Here is a 20119-nt window from a genome sequence, read left to right as displayed (position 1 = left end):
AATGTCACAACACCCCATCCAGCTCCTCATTCACCTAGGCTGGTCCACAGAATGCCAGCCCTGCTTGCTAAGATCAAATAATTCTTTTCATCTATAGAGCTTTGCTCAGGGAAGTGCAACAGACTTCCTGAGCACACGTGCTGGAAACCGATATATATTCAAGCTGATGTTATTTCCTGGAGATTGTCAGTCATCAGAGCCTCCCAGGTCTGTCACTCAACTCAGAGCATTGCCAGGCCCTGAATCTTTGTGGTCACAGCTTGATGTCAGCAGTATCAAATTCCTCCTGCCGGAATTTTTAATAAGTAGTGAAAATGGGTCTTAACAGCTATCACTGGTGAATTATCTACCACACACAGAGGCACAATTTTAAAATCCAATATTAATCATAATGTGAGAGTGATGTTTCTGAAAGTGGAGGATCACAGCTAACACCATCCATTAACTACTGCACAGTTCTAAAGTCCTACCTAGTTCTGGACATTCTTAGTCACTTGTCAGGCCAGTGGCTCTCTCTCTGTCTTTCATGCTTTCTACCTGACTAGAAGTTTCTCCTCTCTCTATTCTTTTGGCTTTATATTACTTTGTGACATTTTCCCTCTGATTATTACTGGTCAGTTGAACTCCATGCCACCATGATCTCTGGAAAGTTTATTCTAATGTAATGATCATGATAATAATAACAATAACAATATCAATATCAGTAATAAACTACTATATTCTCAATAACTCTAGAACTTTCTCTACCATCTGGTTTTACATAAATTTCACCTGTTCTCTTAAGCAGCATTTGCTCAATTTCCATAGCCCAAGAACACAGGGCAGAAAGGACTGTCAAAGCCCTTATAACTACAGATTGCCGCTTCTAAACCATTCCCTGCATTTCTTTTACAAAACCTTCCTTTCAGTTATCAGAAAATAAACTTCTACATGCTCCTAACCGTAAATAAACCAACTTATCTGGATCTGACCCAGTAATACCCTGCCCTTCATCTCTTAAAAAACAATAGAATATTATGGATGCTAAACTGACAATCACTCACATTTTGCACTGCATGAGGGTGATTATTCCAGATTATCAAGTCTGCCCTACATGCAGTGACACGTCTCCTTACAAGAGAGAGGGAGAGGTCTATTTGACTACAGACAGAGGGGGAAGGCACTGTGACCAGAGAGGCAGAGATTAGAGGGCTGTGCATAGCCAACGAACACCAGCAGTCAGGAAATGCAGGAAAGGGAATTCTCCCCTAGAGCCTCTGGAGGGTGTGTGGTCTTACTCACACCTTGTTTGGGGCCCAGTGAACTGACGTCAGACTTCTGTCCTCTGGAACTGTGGCAGAATAAATCACTGTTGTTTGTGGTAATTTGTTATAGTAGTCACAGGAAACTAGCACTGGCCTTCCAGTGCATTTTTCTTTGAGTGATTCCACTTTTCAACTCCAGAATTGCTCTTTTGTTCTTTTTTATAATTTCTGTCTCCTTATTTGTATTTTGTATTTGGGGAGATATTATTGCGACTCTTCCTTTTTATTCTTTGGACAAGGGTTCCTTTAGTTTGTTTTTTGTTTTGTCTTTAATGTATTTAAAAAAATTGGTTTAGGAGCACCTAGGTGGCTCACTCGGTTAAGCGTCTGACTTCAGCTCAGGTCATGATCCCAGGCTCCTAGACGGAGCTCTCTAGCCCCATGACAGGCTCTGTGGGAGGTCTGCTGTCCTTCTCCTTCTTTCCCTCATCCCTGTTCATGCTCTCTCAAATAAATAAATAAATCTTTTTAAAAAATGAAATAAAATAACTAGATTAAAGTTTGGGGCACCTGGGTGACTCAGTGAACTAAGAATTTGATTCTTGATTTTGGCTCAGGTCATGATCTCAGGATCATGGGATTGAGCCCTACATGCTCAGCATAGAATCTGCTTATCTCTTTCCCTCTGCTCCTTCCTGAGCTCTCTCTTTATCTCTAAAATAAATGAATAAAATCTTTAAAAAAATATAACTGGTTTACGTCTTTGTCCAGTGATTCCGCTATCTTTGCTTTCTCAGGGAGATTTCTTTGGGTTGTCCTTTTTTCCATATGTATGAATCAGACCCTTTTTCCTTTGAATGTCTTATAATATTTTTACTGGAAATGGGACACTTCATATAATACAGTATGTCAATTCTGTAAATCATATTCTCCCTCCTTCTAAGGTTTGTGGTGGTTGCTGTTGTTGTTATTTTTTTAATTGGCTTTTCTGAACTAATTCTGTAAAGTCTACATCCTTTATTGTGTATGACCATGGAACTATCTGTCTGGGTGACTTAGAAATCACCTAATAATTGGACAGGGATTTTCTTAAATTTCTAAAACCAATAAATCTCCCAGAATTTTCTAGAGGCTCTGTGTTAATGAGGTCACACCTTTGATACTGAGTCAGACAATTGATAACTCTGCCTTTGCCTTTATTTGCCATTTGCACAGGGCTTCAAGGCCGGCCAGTGTTCAGAGCTTAAGATCCTTGCAGGTCTTTCCTGAACATGCACACAACTCTGTTGGTTTGGTAGGGTTGTCTTAACAGTATCATGGACTAAGTGGTTTAAACAACAGAAATTAATTTTCTCACAATTCTAGAGGTCCAAGATCAAGTTGTTGGCACAGCTAATCTCCTCTAATGGCCTCCCCCATGGCTTGCCGATGGTCATTTCCTCTCTTTTTCTTTCTCTCCACCTGTCTGTGTCCTAATCTTCTCTTCCAGTCATAGATTAGAACCAGCCCGTATGACCTCATTTTATATTAATTATCTCCAAAGAAAGTCACTTTCTTATGTATTGGGAGTTAGGATTTCAACATATGAATTTTGAAAGGATGCAACTAGGCCTATAATTCTGGGCATGCTTATAGCCCCATACATATGTGCACTCTTCTAAATGCCCAGAAATATGTGTGCTTTTCCAAACCACTGTGGACATACCCATTCCATTGATTTTCCTTTAAAGCTTTTTGATTAGTTTGCTGTTTATCCCCACTGTTACTTACTGCGTCAGGCACCCAGGAAGTTAAAACACTGTTTCTAAATGTTTTTGACAAACATTGCCAGGAAAAAGACTTTTCATACTGAGTAAGCTCCAAGTTAGGTCTGAAGCAGACTTGCAAGTGGAATCTTCAAGAAAACCTCCAGACAGGTCAAATAACGACCCCCAACAAGGAGGCTTTAAAGCCTCCTTTCTGCCCACTCCAGTAACTTTCAGGTTATTGATTTTTCCTGTAATTGGAAGCCATTGGTTTACAATGCTACCATGCCACTAAGGAAGGAGGACAAGAATAGGACAGTTATAGCCACAAATTCCATTGTTCTTAATGAATATTCAGCTATCTTTCTTGATTTAATTACTTCATGTATTACTGCAAATCTCTGATTATTTGCCAGAGTTCTGAAAAAGTCGGTTGTCACATTTTTTTTTTTTGATAGTTTTCTCACTGTTTTTGTGGAGGAGAGGATTTATAGAGGTTTGTAAAACTGAGAGAATTTCACTAAGTATAAAATTATAGTGCATTTTTATTATATAAAAATATCCTTTCTCATGTCAAAAGGCACTTAAAAATCTGTTAAATGTTGAAACAATTAATTTGAGTTCTCACAATTTATTAGGTACAAAGTACTGTGCTAAGAAGCTGAAGTATGTAGAACACAAATATGAATCTTTAAAGTATTCACAGTTCCATAGATTACTCTGTCTCAGTCCTTCTGAAGTCTACAGAGAATCCCTGGGAAGTATCTGTGAGCAGGAGCTGGAAAGTGAGCTACAGTGAAGAAAATGATTGGCTGGCTGGCTCCCTTCTTTCTACCACTTTAAGCAAAATCGTCATGTTTTGTAACAGAGATTCACAACCAAGCTTTGCAGAATGATGCCTATAAAAAAATGAGAAAATTTGAACCAAGAAATATTCCAATTCTCTTTACTAGTTATGTTCCTTTCAATGACACAGAACCATCCAACCACTTAGAGACAGCTGATTTTATTTCTAAAGATTCACAATTTTGACTCAGAAGGAATTATTGCCAACAAAACCACGTGGAGTAATTGGCTAAAAAAATATCTACATCATTTATCCTTTCCTTTTCTGAAAATGTTAGCGGCGGTGCCTATGGGAAGACTTCCTATCACCTACGATTCCTGCTCTGGCATATTTTTTTAAAAGATTTATTTATTTATTTATTTGAGAGAGAGAGAGAACATAGCAGGGAGAAGAGAAAAGGAAGAGGGAGACAGAGAATCCTCAAACACACTCCCCACTGAGCATGGCATGCAAGGTGGGGCTCCACCCCAAGACCCTGAGATCATGACATGAGCAGAAATCAAGAGTCAGCCTCTTAACCAACTGAGCCATCCAGGCACCCCTCTGCTTTGGCGTATTAATCCTAGAACTTTCTTCATAGTACAATAATAACTGAGGCTTGCACCATGTGGACATTAGTAGGTTATCTTATGAGTATTGAAGAGAGTCCCTGAAGAGAGCTTATGGTAATAAAGCTTTATATGACCAATCTGGAATCTTTCTCTCATTTTTAAATATTTAGCATCATCATCTGTACAAACATATTGAGGATCAATAAAACTATCATGTTTATAGCAAGTTACTAAGGTTCTTAGCAAATTACTCATGATCACTACTTTTGAAACAAATAGCTTTGAATTTTTTAGAAGTGTCTTATTTATGAATGTCTCAAATCTGTTAATTCGTCTGCCTCCCATACTTGGCTCTTCTTTTCTCTACTGAATCAAGCACTATATTTATTAGCTATACTATTTACTATTTACCATTACCTATTCTTAACTACTCTTGACTATTTAGTATTAACTCTTCTTGGAAACTGTGTGTGGACTCATATGCACTCTCATTAACGAACATTTGTCTCTGTTAAGGATTTTATATATTCTTATTTGTAGAAAGACACACTACTTGAAAGTCCAGAGATTTCGATTTCTGAGATACTGGCAGAAACATTTTTCTTATTTTTTTTCTTAAGAATAAAAATAAAAGGGGCGCCTGGGTGGCTCAGTGGGTTAAGCTGCTGCCTTCGGCTCAGGTCGTGATCTCAGGGTCCTGGGATCGAGCCCCGCATCGGGCTCTCTGCTCAGCAGGAAGCCTGCTTCCTCCGCTCGCTCTCTCTCTGCCTGCCTCTCTGCCTACTTGTGATCTCTCTCTGTGTGTCAAATAAATAAAATCTTTAAAAAAAATAAATAAAAATAAAAAATTACAATGTGGGGCTCCTGGGAGGCTAAGTGAGTTAAGCACCAACTCTTGGTTTTGGCTTAAGTTATGCTCTTGGCTCCATTCTCGGCATAGAGTCCGCTTAGGACTTAGGATTCTCTCTCTTCTCTCTCTCTGCCCCCTCCTCACCCTGCTCACACTATCTCTCTTTCTCTCTAAAAAAAAATCAAAATTCATCGAAAATATGTTCTTTTCCTTCCTCTTTTCTCCCCTTTTGTCTTTCTCACTGAGACAGGAAAATAAAATACATCCACTTTTAAAGGACAGAAATAACCACTAAAGATGGATGCTTCTAAGATAAATTTAGAATATTTGTCAATAACTATTTATCTCTGCTAAATTCATCTTAAAATTGAGAGAATATATGAAAGATTTAGCTGGGCAACATAAAGAGGGTTTGAGACAAGTCTTGGCACATGGGGCCACAAATCTCGATGCATCTATTTTCTTGCATTGATTTGCACAGAAGGAAAGGTGACTTGTAGAGAATAAATTAGTGCCCAGATTCCTGAGGCAAAGAAGGTTTAGGGTATGATGGAGAAAAACAGTTTACTTTGTAGTTTATAACGACCAGTCTTATAGCGCTATAATGCTTTGTGAAGAAAGTGTTCACAGTTATTATTTGGAACTTTGTGAGTTTTAGATATATAAGCAATTGATATTTGCTCAAAAGGCAAAACACAGAATTGAAGAAATGTGCATTCTTCCCATTTCTTTATGGCTTTGGTCTCATTAAGAGAACTAAAGAAAAACTGGGACATCTAGGAATATGTGAAGTTTTTGAGTATTTCACATGAAAGCATTCTGCCTTAGAAAAGGAATCATTTTTTGCCATGAAGACACATGCAGTGAAGCAGGCTTTAAGTTGATAGTTTGATGACACTAATTATTGAAAAAGAAGACCATAGTAGAGGAATATAAAAGAACTATTCTAGAATACCTCTGGAGACTCAGACAAATAACTAAAAGTTAACAAGGCACTAGGATCTTGATTCTTGCTACTGTGAGCAATACGACAGTCAAATATATTATTTTAAAGTGATCTCATTTCTGAACTCATATCTGCAGTTTGATGGAGCCTAGACTATTTTAATTTATAATAAATATGATTAATATGAGAGCTGCTTTCTGATCTCTCAGGCACCTATACATGATATCATTTAATTCTCATAATGATGTTGGTAGTTAGGTATTATAACCTATGTATTGCAGGTAAAGAAACTATCATATAGAGAGGTTTATTGCTAAGCCACTTAACATTAAATGTATAAACCAGCATTTTATTTATTTTTTAAAGCTTTTATTTATTATTTATTTGACAGACAGAGATCTCAAGTAGGCAGAGAGGCAGGCAGAGAGAGAGGAAGGGAAGCAGGCTCACTGCCGAGCACAGAGCCCGATGTAGGGCTCGATCCCAGGACCCTGGGATCATGACCTGAGCCAAAGGCAGGGACTTTAACCCATAGAGCCACCCAGGCGCTCCGTAAACCAGCATTTTAAACAAATGGATCTTTATACTGAAAACAATGAGACAAGTTTAAAACAAATCTGTGCATTGAAGAGCTAAAAACACAATGGAAAATAACATGGCTGTGACTGACCTAAGATACAGGAAATTCATAGGAGGGAGCCAAGTATTTAGAGCTGCATTTCTCTTGGGGGTGGGGTGGGGTGGGGAATTAACTTGAATAGTAGCTGAGTGGTTTACAATTTGTGTACAAGTTTTGAAAGCTTTATGGACTTAGTGGGACAAAAACTGTATTCAAGGACTCATTCAAAGGGTGAACTCCTACAAGTGGCTTTAAGATCTCGAAGACTTTTGTGTAAGAACGAACCAGAAATGTAGAGGCCTGCAAGAGACTAGGCATAACTTAGAATCATCTCAATTTCTGAAACTAGAATAAAAGAATCACAGATTCCTGGCAACCCAGCTTTCTAATAAGAGTGCACATAAATCAAACTCCTGTTCCCACACACACACTTGTTCTTTTTCATTTTTTTCAAACTTGGCTAATGGCAACTCCATCTTTCCATTTCTTGTGATAAAAATCTTTTATAATCCTGACTCGTCTTTTTATTTCACCTATCATGTCAATCTGCTTGGCCCTACCTTCTAATTTAGATCTGTGACCCAATGACTTCTCACCATGTTCTCTTCAGCGCCTCTGTCACAACCTACCACTAGATGTTCCCTTTGCTTGGAATGCTCACTGGTCTTATTTTTATCTAATTAATTTCTACTTATCTTTATGATCAAGGTTTAAGTATCATTTTCTCAAGAAATCTTAACTATTCTCTCTGATTTTGTAAAATCTTGTTAAAATATTTCCCACGTTTGTGCTCCTCATTAGTAGCACTTTTCACAATCGCAATTGTCATTTTAGTAGAATTAACCCATCAATGTCTATCTCCTACTTTGTAAGATCTACTATGCAAACAAACATGACTGTTCCAATTGTCTTAATAGATCCAGAGCATCCAGAGTAACAACTGAATAAATATTTTTGAAACAAATTAACTAAATATAATGATGGAGATGTCAAACATCAGACTATGACGCTCCAACTCTAGCAGTAATCATGCTTAGAGTATATGTTTAACACAAAAGAAGATCCAACTTTCTCTCCTTCTATCCTTCTATCCAGTTTAGGAGTGATGCTAATAAATAACCAAGGACAATCTTAGAACAAGTATTCATAAATAGGAACAAATCAAGATACAGAAATCTGCGAGAGGAACTTAAATCATCAAATCATTAAAACTATCATTTAATAGTAGAACTGTAAAGTTGTAAATTGGAATGTCATGGGGATATTACAATGGTGTCTACTTTCAGTGCTTACATAAATTAGTGCTTTTTAGGGTCTATGGTGTCTATGTTCAATGCTTGCTAGTTGTTAGTGATAATTATATATTGTTTGTGCTTGTATATGAAGGGTTAATACAGGATTATAGGAAAGGGATAGGATGAAGAAGGCAGACCTCATTTAATAGTAAAAATAGAAACAGGATTAGATAGTGCAGTCATTTGAAATTTCTTAACTCTAATCTTTATACAATCTTTTTTATCTACAATATTCATTTTTTGTCATAAAATCACTTATTTTACTCAATACTGGTAGAATATTGTGCTCAAAATTTATGATAATTGTTATAACATCTATGAAAACTTCTGTTATAACCTCTATATAAACTGTCTATCCTCATGAGTAGTACTGTATTTCTTTATAGTTTTGGCTTTAGCTTATTTCAACTGAAAGAACTAAAAGGGCATAACACAGCTAATTAACTCACTGATTTGTAGCTTCTTAATGACTTATTTATTTTAAAGAAAACTAATTAAGTGTTTCAGATACATTGGAAATTACTTAGAATAGACTTAATAGTTTCTGTTATGTGTTCAGTGCACAAGATAATTAAATGGAAGTCATCATGGTACAATGGTTGATTTCCAGATAGAAAGCAAGGAGGCTTATATTTTTTCCAGTTTTGTCATTAACTAGTTGTTTTGTCTTTAGCAAGATAGATATTCTTTTACCAGTATTAAAATGGAGCCTTAAAGTGGCACACATTTTTCATAGATAATTTTACTAAAAGAAATGATTTTATATATATATATATAATTTTTTTTTGAGAAATGCCAACTCCTTACAGTAATGTTTGGATTTTGCATTTGATACCATGACTCCTTTGGTCAGAGATATTTTTAAGTGAAATAAAGAGAAATTCACTAATTCACTAAACATAATTTATATAAAAGGGCTCTGGATGGTTGTAATTGTATTCCATGGTACTCAAGTATAGAAAAATTTAGGCAAGCTTCAGGAAAGACTGAGCAGCATAAAAGAAAAAAATCTGATTGATTCATCCCAGTTCATGGATTCAGCTTATGATTGAAAGCTTTAGCTAGAGAGATTCCAAGTCAACATTGCCAATATATAGTTGTAAGTGACTTAACTGACACACTAGTTTGCTGCTTAAATAATTAAATAACTTTTCATTAAGAACATTAAGTCTTTCAGAATGCAACTATTGAGTGAATATTTAAAGCAAATTTGGGTTTATATCATTTCCTGTTCAGTAGTTTCAGTATTGACATTCCAGCCAAATTCTAAGTAATTCAAATGAAATCTATCAATTTATGTAAAATTTAGTGAAAATTTCTAAGAGGAGGGACTGATAAAATAGTAGTCCAGAATTTCCCACAGGAAAAGACTGAAGGATAGATACAAGAGAAAATACCTCTGAACTTGTGGTGTCATGAAATGTAGCAGAGACTAAAAGAATATTAGTGTGTCTGGAATAGAGCCAGAGTATTAATATTAATAACAAATGAGGCTGGTGACTTGTAGGTACCAGATCATGCACTGCTTTATAGATAATACATGGACTTTTGTCCAAAACCCCATTTGGAAACAATTCCAGTGGTCAAGGTGAGAGCTGAGGATAATTTCAGTAATTAAACTGCCATGGAGTTGGAGAAGAGTAGAAGAATCTGAGATATCCACAAAATCCACAAAATTTAGTGATGATTTGGAACAGAATGTGAATAAGGGGAACATCTCAAGCATAACTATGATGATTTCTAAAATACCAATTCAATTTTTTTTTGACAGTCCTCACTTCCAAGAGTAGAGTCAATTTTTCTCCTGTTGAAAGTGACTTGATGATGGCCCATGAATTCTGTATTTAGGTCATAAAAGACATTGCAGTTTCTATCTAGCTCTCTTTTGGATCACTCACTTCTCCCAGCCACTCAAATAGCTACATGGAAGAAATTGAGGGCTTCCACCAAGAGAATTCACCAAATTGTCAATCATTTGACTGAGCCACCTGGAAATCAGATTCTCTACCCCAGTCAAGCCTTCATACCACTGCAGCCTTGGCTTACATCTTGACAGTAACCCAATGAAAGATCCAACTTATTAAGCTGTTGCTAAATTTCTGACCCACAGAAACTTTGAGGTTAATAAATATTTATTGTCATTTTAAGCCACTAAATTTTAAGATAATGTGGTATGCAGTAACAGGTAAGTCATATATTGATTCAGCTTTCTGACTTGAGCAACTATATGTAAAAACATCATTTTCTGATATAGGACAAAGTGAAAGGAGAACTAGGTTTGACAGTTATAATAATGTGCTCAATTTTGGAGCTGTTGGATTAAAGGATGTTTTGAAATATCTAAGGGAGACTTATCTACTATGAAATGTTCTCTGTATTGAGAAACAAAAATTTACAATGATATTTTACTGGATGATTTTTTTGAAAAACTTTAATTAGCATGCTGGCTCCTACGGGCTTTCACCGTGGCTATTCTTTCCGCCTAGAACAATATTCCCTGAATAGCTGCATTAATTGCTCTCTCACCATCTTCATGCCCTCACTCAAATAACACTTTCTCAAGAGGTCTAACTGAATTACTTAGTTAAAGATGTGTCACATTTTCTCTGTGTTGCATTTTCTCTCTTTTCTTTCTGTTTTACTTTTCTCCATAAAACTTATTATTATCTGAAATCGTATTTATTTTACTTTATTTTGATATTTTTCCCTACTAGAAGATAACTTCATAAGAGCAGGAATTTTGGTGTTTACTGCTGCATTCCTGATACTTGGAACATTGATTGGCAAATAGGACATTAAGTAAACATTTTGGAATAAATGAATAAATAGTACTTGAAATATGTCACTAGAGGGACAAGTAATATGTATTTTTAAACCAAGAAAATCCTATGTGATTATTAAAATATGTTGATATGGAACTCAACAAACATATAATAAATCATATAATAATTATTATTATTATTATTTTATTTTCATAGAAGTTAGATCTTCAAGAGAGTAGTTCAAGTAAGGATATGTTTTCCCAATGATGCTATCTGACAAATTCAGTGTTCAATTTTTTCAACTTTAGTGTAGCTCCAGAGAGTAATAAAAGTACCTTTTATTTGATTTAGAGTATCACTGTCTTTTTGGAAAGCAGAGCACATAGACTCTTTGTCTGAATGAAACTTCATATTTCCTCTTGGACTAAAAGTGTCTTCCTTAAAAGGTTATGTGAAAACTATAGCAAAGACTTTTCCTGAAATTTATAGTTCATATTCTTATCCCATGTGAATATTTTTGATAAAATCGTTTTTTAATCTGAGAAACTTAATGTTGTTATTTAGGCATTTGCAATAATTAAGTTTAAAATTATAAACTTTAATCTGTAGCTGTATGCAAATATGTCATTACACTAACAGCTGCATGCATAAGCCTTTCAGCAAAACTATGTTTCATTCCCCCAAACAACAATAAATGCAAGTTTTTAAGATCTAAGAATAAACTAAGCAAAAAAATTGAAAATTTTGATGGATGAATAAAATAAACAGATTGTCAAGACAAGGCAAAAAAAATTTTGTTCTCCGAGATTTTATTTCATACATATAATACGAATATATGTATGTATTAAGTATATATGCATATATATGTAAGTATATATACACATTTATATAGACATATATTTATTTATATAGACACACATATCCTTGTATTCATTTAGCTGTGTATATGCAGTAAAAAAGTTACCTAAAACTCTGAATGCAGTAAAGGAAAATACCAACAAAGTCTCTATAACCAAGGAGTTTATGTTATGATAGAAGAAACACACAATAAACAAAAAAAGTAAGTAATAAAGATAATTAGAGATTGTTCTATATTCTCAGAAGAAAATAGCCAAGATGATGAAACAGAAAATAATGAGAGAAGCCATACAGAATGGATGGTCACTTAAGACTTGCTAAGGAATTGAGATGCAAGCTGAGTGTGGAGAAGAGGGAGGAGTGTTCAGGTAGAGGAAATAGCTACTTCAGACTAATGGTCAATAATCAGTCAATAATCTTTTGGAAAATGACATAAACTTTATCTCCTATTTCACAACATAAATATAAACAAATTTCAAATGAATTAAAGTTCTAAATGTAAGTATATACGTATTTTAAAAATAGTTTAACAGCATTTATTTCCTCCCCTTTGCAAAGTCCATTAAACTAATACCAAATGACAAAAGAGGTATAAGCTGTAACTAAACAACAGAAAAGGAGATATCAGCAAATTAGAAATTCTTATAAGTTCTGGAAGATAAAAAGAGGAAATAATAGAAGTATGTGAAGGGGATTGGAGAATTCTTAGGAATGGATAAAAATAAGTGTTTACAAAGTGAAGGAACTGACCAAATTCAACAGAGACTGAATTAATAGAGAATTATGTATGGAGCCATTGTTGTAAAACTGCTTAATATTAAGAATTAAGAGAAGATCCTGAAAGGTTTTGAAAGAAAAAGGAAAATGGAAAATTAGATCAGACTGGCTTTAGTTCTTAAGTGGACATTTGTACATGTTACAAAACACCAAGAAAAAGCCTTCAAAGTTCTGGATTTCATATTTTCGATTCAGCATTTCAGCCAATATGTGAATCAAGTGAGCAGTAATAAAGCAGCCACAAAATACAAGGAATTGAATAGTTTACCTGTCTTAATGTTCTCTTGGGAAAATCATTCAGAATATACCGCAGCAAAATGAGGGAACAAACCAAGAAACAAAGTCCTAGAAGGAGCTGATACAACTTGGAAAGTACTAAGTTATTTCCTCAGATGAGGTCTATGCAGAAGGCCTCAACAAACAAACAATATAACTTTGCTCAGAAGAAGGAATTCAAAGAAGACCATTTTGGTATGGCGTGTAGGGAGGTTTGGAATAAGCACATAGACAAAACCATAGGATTAAGAGGGGGAGAAAAAAATTAGTTTTTAAAAAAGCATTTTATGTAAGTACAGAAAAAAGAAAAAAATAGAAAATTAAGGAAAAACAAAATATAAAACATGATGACATAGGATATTATTCAGATGTATGAAAATAATCATCAGTATAGGAAAGACACATTAATATTTAAAAATGGTTGCTCTCCAGAAAGAGAAAGCTAAGTGTGAAGAAGATGGGATTGAGAAATGCTGTGAACAACATCAGAGCTCTCTATACCATAAAATTTTAAAAATTTAATGAAAACTTCACTTTGAAAATAATGTGAAGGATTAGAAATATATAAACAGGCAGAGGCAGAAGGAGAAGTAGGCTCCCACTGAGCAAGGAGCTCATTCAAGATTCGATCTCAGTACCCTGGGATCATGACCTAAGCTGAAATCAGATACTTAATGGACTGAGCCATCCAGACATTCCTTTTTTTCTTTATTAAATGTTTCTTGAAAATGTACAACATGCCAATCATTGTTATGAGGGTTTTGGATTCAGCAGAAAAAAGAAAAAAACTAACTAACTAAAATCTCTGATCTAAGTGAGTTTACATTCTAGCAGAAGGGAATATAATAAACAAGAAATGTAACAGATTAGTAAATTACATACTATTTTAAAAATAAAGAAAAATTTAAAGCACAGAAAAGGAAGATCCAGAATGATAGGATATTGAGGAGACACTGTTACAAGTTTTAAATAAACTATTCATTAAGAAGGTAATACTTTATCAAGACATTAAAGAAAGCCAGGGAGTTGACTACCTCAGTATCTAAGGGAAGAGTATTTATTCCAAGAAGACAGAACAGTAAGGGCAAAGGCTCTAAGTCAGGAACATGATTGATGTATTCACAGAACAAGAAGGAACTAGAGCAGAGTTAGCAGGTAGGATAATAGTGAGAAATTAGATCAAAGCCTTAGATGGAACACCACATCATGTAGGGATACAAAAGCCTTTATATGGAAACATGACATGGTCTGCCTTTCTTTTATAAAAAATCACGAGGCATGACTAATCTGTTCAATACGTATTAGTCTGGGGCTAGGATGGTTGAAAGAGACTTGTCAGATTATTGTTAGAGCCCAGGTAGTGGTGGCTCAGACCAAGCTGTCACATTGGAAGCGATAAGATGTGATCATATTTTGGATGCATTCTGAAGCTTGAGACAAGATGATTTTCTGACTGATTAGATGGAAAAAGAGAGTGATAAAGGATCAGTCTATGTTTTTTGGCCTAAGTAATGGGAGGATAGATTCACTATTACCAAAAAGGAGGAATTGTGAGTAGATTAGATTTAGGGAGATGGGTTTGGGGCAGGTGCAACTTGAGATGTCTATTTGACATCCAAGATGCTGAGTAGGTATGCAGTTAGTTCTATGGGTGTAAAGTTTGAGGAAGGGAATTTTTTTATTGGTTAAGGCATAAATTTGGAAAATATTATAGATAAGTAGATGGCATTTGAGGTCTTGAGACTAGAGCATATCACCAAGGACATACATACAGATAGAAAAGAGAGGAGAGGAGAAAACAGCAAAGGCAGGTGGGGAGAACAGTCAGGGGAGTCACAGAAAAACTGGTAGAGTGTGGTTCCAGAAGCCAGTTAGAGTAACTATATCAACGAAGAAGGAATGATCAAACGTTAAATGTCACTAATTGATCAAGTAAGTTGAGGACTGAGAATCAGCCATTTTATTTTGCTAAGTGGATATCAACAATGACTTTGACAAGTAAGTATTAGGGAATTGGTAGAGGTGAAAACCTTTTTGGATGGGTTCAAGAGAGAATTATAGAGAAATTGTACAGTAAGTATGGCACTAATGCACAGATCATTGAAGTAGTGTGTCAGTATTAAATATTTATGAATGAACATTTGTGCACAGTTGGTGGGAGTAGAAATTGCTATAGCCAAAATTTCCTTGAAAATTTAAAAATGGAATTACCATATGATCCAGTAATTCCACTAATGAGTACTTGGCTCCCAAAAAGAAAAACACTAATTCAAGAAGATATATGCATCCCTGTGTTTGTTGCAGCATTGTTTACAACAGCCAAAATATGGAAGTAATCCCAATGTCCATTAATAGATGAATAAAGAAGATGTTGTATATGTATATACAATGGACTATTACTCAGCCATAAAAAATAATGAGGTTTTGTCATTTGCTACAATATGGATGGACCTAGAGGTTATAATGCTGTGTGAAAAAAAGTCAGACAGAGAAGACAAATACCATTTGACTTCACTCATATGTGGAATTTAAGAAACAAAACAAAAAAGAGAAACCAAAGTCAGACTCTTAACTATAGAGAACAAACTGATGGTTACCAGAGGGTACCTAGGACAGGGGATGGTTGTAATAGGTGAAGGAGATTAAAAGTACACTTACAGTGATGAACACTGAATAATATAGAGAAATGTTGAATGATTATATTATACTCCTGAAACATAGAATACTGTGTATTAACTACAATTCAGTAAATAAATAAGTAAATAAACTGATGGGGAAAATTATGCATCACAAGGAACACTATAACAACTTAAAGCAGATACCCAACCAAGTACTAATATCTTCATTATAGAAGAGACTCCAAAAAATCATTTAGAAAAAGGCAACCCAATGGAAGAAAGAGCAAAGCATTTAAATATGTAATTTCTAGAAAAAGAAATAGAAGGGCACATTTAATATAAAAGAGGATGCTCAAACTCAGAAATAATCAGGCAATGTCTATTTATTTATTTATTTGTCTATTTATTTATTTAGAGAGGGAGAGAGATGGGTGAAGCAGGACAGAAGGAGAGGGAGAGCGAAAATCCCAAGTAGGCTCTACACCCAGCATAGGCCAGCTTGGGGCACAATCTCATTAACCCATGAGATCATGATTGGAGCCAAAATCAAGAAATGGTCATTTAACTGTTTGAGTTACCCAGGTGCCCTACAAGTTCATTTAAGAGACTAACTACTATTACAACTGACCAAATTTAAAAGTTTAGCAATATCAAAAATTGATGAGTTTATGGGTAAAAGTTACTTTTTAAATTATAAGGAATTTATAAAATGAAGAATAGCATATATAGCCATTTTAAAGGGGAATTTCATGGTCTATATTTATTTATTTTTATTTTTAAAATATTTTATTTATTTATTTTTAAGAGATACAGTGAGAGAGAGCATGAGAGGGGAGAAGGTCAGAGTCCCTGTGGAGCAGGGAACCCAAAGTGGGACTCGATCCCAGGACTCCGAGATCAGGACCTGAACTGGAGACAGTTGCTCAACCAACCGAGCCACCCAGGTGCCCTCATGGTCTATATTTAATTTATTAAGACATCTTCCTTATGATGTAGCATTATGTAATGTGAAATTGGTTATATTAATAAAATTAGAAAATGAGAGACTAAAGCAAGATGGCAGAGGAGTAGCAGACTGAAACAACATTAGGTCCAGGAGTTCAGCTAAATAGTTATCAAATCATTCCAAACACCTACAAACTCAACAGGAGATAGAAGAGAAGAAGGGCAGCAATTCTAGGAAGAGAAAATCAACCACTTTCTGGAAGGTAGGATGTGCGGAGAAGTGAATCTGAAGTGATGGGAAGGTAGACTGTTGGGGGTGGGGCCAGCTCCTGGCAAGTGGTGGAGCAACAGAGCACAAAATCAGAACTTTTAGATGTCTATTCGACTGAGGGATGTCACTCCAGAGGCCAAGCAGGGGTGCAGCCCTCATGGGGACAGTGTAGTCTCAGGACCCACAGGGTCACAGAAAGCCTGGGAGTGTATGAGTGTGACAGAGCTGCCAGGTATCAGAGCAGGGAAGCCAGCTGCAAAAATGGAGCCAAGAAATGAGCTCTCAGCTCGGGGTTACCTTAAGCCAAAATCCAAGGCTCAGTAGGGCCACTGCTCTTCAAGCAGGTACCCGACAAGTGGCAGATCTGGGGAGACCCCCTCTTTTCTCCTCTGGGCAGAGTGGTGCAGAAGCATGTGGCATGAATCTGTTGGGTTTGGAGACTCCAAACAGGGCCATACACCTGTATACACCGAGATAGAAATGCTCGGGTCACAGGCTGGGTAAGCTCAGCGTGTGGCTGGAGACCAGGGAGATGGGAGAGATTGACTGCTTTTCTCTGAGGGCAGACTGAGGAGTGGGGACCCAAGCTCTCAGCTTCTCTGAGTTAGAGGTTGGGAGGCTGCCATTTTCATTCCCGTCCTCCAAAGCGGTATGGAAAGCTTTCAAGGAACAAAGGTCCTGAGAGCAAACCAGAGCAGATTATTTAGCCTTGCACCTGGCAAGGGTGGTACAATTCTGTCTAGGGCAAAGATATTTAAGAACCACAGCAACAGGTCTCGCCCCGAAGATCAGCAAGAACAGCCAGCAAAGATTAAGTTCTCCAATTAATGAGAACTGTGGAACTCCAGAGCTAGGGGAAAACAAAGCATAGAATTCATGGCCTTTTTCCCATGATACTTTAGTATAGCAAAACAAATTTTTTTCTTATTCTATTTTTTAAATATTTTCTTCTTTTCTCTTTTAATGTTTTTAAACTATTTTATCTTAACAATACCTTTTTTTAAAAATTTTCTTTAAATTATCATTTTATAGTCATATTTTATCCCTCCATCATATTTAACCTTATTTTTTTTGTATACATATATGCTCTCTTTTTTCTTTAAAATTTTGGGATACAGGGACGCCTGGGTGGCTCAGTTGGTTAAGTGGCTGCCTTTGGCTCAGGTCATGATCCCAGCGTCCTGGGATCAAATCCCATATCGGGCTCCATGCTCGGTGGGGAGCCTGCTTCTCTCTCTGTCTCTGCCTGCTACTCTGTCTGCCTGTGCTCGCTCTTGCTCTCTCTCTCTGACAATAAATAAAATCTTAAAAATAAAATAAAATAAAATAAAATTTGGGGATACAATTTTTTTTTCTAATAGATCAAAATATACCCTAAATTTAGCACATGGCTTTGTTCTAGTCTCCAGTCTGATCATATTCTTTCCTCTTTTGTTTTTTTTTTTTCTTTTTCTTTTTCTAACCAACTTATCACTTATCTTATCGATTCCTTTTTTAGAATCTTTTTTTAATTTTCATCTTTGTAGTCATATTCCATCCCTTCATCATGTTTACCCTTATTTGTGTGTGTGTGCGTATAAGTTTTTCTTTCTTTAAAATTTTGGGAATCAGTCTCTTCTGAGAGACCAGAATACACACAAAATCAAGTGGGTGGCTCTGTTCTATTCACCAGTCTAATCTATCTATCTATATATCTATCTATATTTTTTTATTTTTATTCTTTCTCCCCTTTCTTCTCCCCCTGATTTTGGGTCTCTTCTGATTTGGTTAGTGTACATTTTTCTGGAGTCTTTGCCACCTTTTTAGTATTTTATTCTCTTATTCATATATCCATATCTGGATAAAATGACAAGGTGGAAAAACCCACCAAAAAAAGAACAAGAGGTAGTACTGACAGCTAGGGACCTGATTAATATGTACATTGCCAATATGTCAGAACTAGAGTTCAGAATGACAATTATCGAGGTGCTAGCTGGGCTTAAAAAAGGCAGGGAAGATATTAGAGAATCACCTTCTGGAGAAATAAAATTCCTTTCTGGAGAAATAAAAGAACTAAAGTCTAACCAAGTTAAAATCAAAAAAGCTATTACAATAAAAAGTGAAGGCTCTTACTGCAAGGATAAATGAGGCAGAAGAATGAATTAGTGACGTAGAACACCAAGCGACAGAAAATAAAGAAGGTGAGCAAAAAAGAGACAAACAACTGCTGGACCACAAGGAGAGTACTAAAGAGATAAGTGATACCATAAGATGAAACAATATTAGAATAATTGGGATCCCAGAACAAGAAGAAAGAGAGAGGGGCAGAAGGTATATTGGAGCAAATTATAGTAGAGAATTTCCCTAATATGCCAAAGGAAACAAGCATCAAAATCCAGAATGCACAAAGAATCCCCATCAAAATCAATAAAAATAGGTCCATACCCCATCATTTAATAGAAAAACTTACAAGTCTTAGTGAAAAAGAAAATCCTGAAAGCAGCTTGGGACAAGAAGGCTATAACATAAATAATAGAAACATTAGTTTGGCAGCCAACTTATCCACAGACACCCAGCAGGCCAGAAAGAGCCTGTTTAGAGCACTAAACAAGAAACATGCAGCCAAGGATATTATATCCATCTAGGCTGTTACTGATAATAGAAGAGATAAAAAAAAACTTCCAGGAAAAACAAAAATTAAAGGAATTTGCAAACACCAAACCAGCCCTACAGGAAATATTGAAAGGGGTCCTCTAAGCAAAGAGAGAGGCTAAAAGTAGTAGACCAGAAAGGAACAGAGACAATATACAGTAACAGTCACCTTACAGGCGATATAATGGCACTACATTAATATCTTTCAATAGTTATCCTGAATGTAAATGGTCTAAATGCCCCAATCAAAAGACACAGGTTATTAGAATGGATTAAAAAATAAATATATAAGACCCATCAATATGCTGTTTATAAGAAACTCATTTTAGACCCAAAGACACATCCAGATTTAAAGTGAGGGGGTGGAAAATAATTTACAATGCTAATGGACATTAAAAGAAGGCTGGGTTGGCCATCTTATATCAGATAAATTAGATTTTAAGCCAAAGACTATAATAAGAGTTGAGGAAGGACACTATATCCTACTCAAAGGGTCTGTCCAACAAGAAGAGCTAACAATTTTAAATATCTATGCCCCTAACATGGGAGCAGCCAACTATATAAACCAATTAAGAACAAAATCAAGAAACACATCAACAATAATACAATAATAGTAGGGGACTTTAACACCCCCCTCACAGAAATGGACACATCATCTAAGCAAAAGATCAAGAAGGAAATAAAGGCTTTAAATGACACACTGGACCAGATGGACATCACAGATATATTCAGAACATTCCACCCCAAAGCAACATAATATGCATTCTTTTCTAGTGCACATGGAACATTCTCCAGAATATATCACATCCTCGGTCACAAATCAGGTCTCAACCAGTATCAAAAGATTGGGATCATTCCCTGCATATTTTCAGACCACAATGCTC

At 35.7% G+C, this 20119-nt stretch overlaps 1 protein-coding gene across 2 annotated transcripts in view; it reads right to left on the bottom strand.

Moving 5' to 3' along the window:
- Positions 1-20119, bottom strand: part of GLRA3 (glycine receptor alpha 3) — a 189858-nt gene that overhangs the window by 145712 nt on the left and 24027 nt on the right. The gene's annotated exons all lie outside the window — the stretch shown is intronic.

Source organism: Meles meles, chromosome 2 (genome assembly GCF_922984935.1).
Source record: "Meles meles chromosome 2, mMelMel3.1 paternal haplotype, whole genome shotgun sequence".
NCBI classification, from domain to species: domain Eukaryota; kingdom Metazoa; phylum Chordata; class Mammalia; order Carnivora; family Mustelidae; genus Meles; species Meles meles.
Note: the sequence above shows the minus strand (reverse complement) of the source record. Positions and strands in the feature narration are given on the sequence as shown.